Here is a 2110-nt window from a genome sequence, read left to right on the forward strand (position 1 = left end):
CAAAGTAATAACAAATATTTAATGATAATGGTGAGAGTGTTAACGAAATATGAATTATAGTTTCACTTTTTCTATTTTTAATCTTTTAAAAAGTATTTACTTTTGCATGTGTAGTATGTGCAGAGTGTGTGCATGTGTGGGTATGTGGAATATACACATGTATGTAAACATCACTTTGAATGCAGAGCTGAAGTTTTATGAGCTCCAGAGATTCTCTGAGTTTTCTCCTCTCTCCTCCCCACATGGCTGGCATTACAGGTGTGGTTAACCATGCCTAGATATTTACATGAGTCCTAAGGAATCAAACTTGGGCAGTCTCAGACCCTCATGCTCGGGGCAAGCACTCTTGAATGCTGATCCACCTCTCCTAGCTCCTTTTCTTTTACCATATTTATTTATTTGAAAGGTTTCAAGGCCCCTCTGATCTCTAGACTCCTTCTTTGCCTCTGCTTGGATGTCCTAATTAAGAACTCTTAGACTTGCATGTAGAAAAACCAAAACTCTTAGAAAGCTTTTCTCCCAGGACCCAATGCTCAGCAGATACCAAATTGATTATTCTAGCTGCTCAGGGGAAAAAAATGGGGAAATGCTGTTCACTGGATTTTTCTCTCTTGTGCATTCAATATCTCAGTATAACCTCCGTGATGGTTAATTCTGCTTATCAGCCTGCTTACATCAGGGTGCCCAGGAACTGGGTCAAACACCAGGGAAGATATGGCACTGAAGTACTCAGAACGCAGTTATATTTCAATACACTTAAAGATAAAAATGTTTGAATGGGTGTGATTCAGTAGCAGAGTGCTGACCTAGCAAGCACAAAGCCCTGATGTTTGATCCCAGCTTAAAAAAGAAAGGAAGAGGGCTGGAGAGATGGCTTAGCGGTTAAGTGCTTGTCTGTGAAGCCTAAGGACCCTGGTTCGAGGCTCGGTTCCCCAGGTCCCACGTTAGCCAGATGCACAAGGGGGCGCACGCATCTGGAGTTCGTTTGCAGAGGCTGGAAGCCCTGGCGTGCCCATTCTCTCTCTCTCCCTCTATCTGTGTTTCTCTCTGTGTCTGTCACTCTCAAATAAATAAATAAAAAATTTTAAAAAAAAGAAAGGAAGAATAAAAGAAAATTTCCCAAGTATATCTATGAAAAAGGTGCATTGGAATGCACCAAATCTGCCAAGCACTCTAACGTAACATTGCAGGATGTTGGTTGGTTCCCCAGGATCCCATGGCGAGCCGGGACTCCACGCTGCCATTCAGTGTTGAGAAAGTCAGTTTGGCCTTCTGCTATGTTCTCTGATCATGGTGCTCTTCTCTTTCTGTCCCACGTCTGCTCCAGGAAGGCACCATCCATCCCAGACCTGCCAATATGTGCACCTAACCAACAAGGACACTTGGCCTCCATCGTTTCTGGTTGCTGCTGCCCTGGTGTAAGGGTGGCATGTGAGACACACATATCTGTTTGCATACTCCGGTGAGATCATGGCTTCTCTTTGCTGTCCGCTTCGCAGGCACTTCCCAGAGTCTGTGAGTGGCTGCTTCCAGACACTTGCTTTCATCTTGGGCCAGAGAAGACCTGCTCATTTGTCCTGAGCTTTTGAAAGGAAAGGGCATGGCAGTCAGAATAGGAAGTGGATTCTTTAAATACTTGTGCACAGAGAAAACATCCACTATGGGAGGTGAGATCCCTGCACTCCCCAGTTGTCTTCTCTCCCAGGCCTTCCACAGTGCATAGCTGGTCCCCAATATCTCCATAAGACCACCCCGTTCTCCTCAGCATGGGTCCTGAGAGTGGTGGAAGGAGCTCATATGATGGAAAGGTGATGTTCCTAGGCCATGGAACCAACTAGAATGGGCCTAAGCACTGAATCTGGCATTCATAAGTGGCGGTTATACATGCTCAGGTAAGTTAAAAGTCCCTCTGCACTAATTCTTTCCCTAAAAAGAAATGTTACTGCTCACATTATGGGGTTGTTAAGTGACTCAAATAAAGTATTGTATCATGAGTTCATGGCAAACATTCTCTAACCAACCCACAACCAGTCAGCACCAAAACTGTGGCAGGTGGACTTTTTGGTACTGTAATGGGGACATGTTGGAGACCTTGTGCTGCGGCTGGCCA

This window comes from Jaculus jaculus, chromosome 13 (assembly GCF_020740685.1).
Source record: "Jaculus jaculus isolate mJacJac1 chromosome 13, mJacJac1.mat.Y.cur, whole genome shotgun sequence".
In the NCBI taxonomy this organism is placed as follows: Eukaryota; Metazoa; Chordata; class Mammalia; order Rodentia; family Dipodidae; genus Jaculus; species Jaculus jaculus.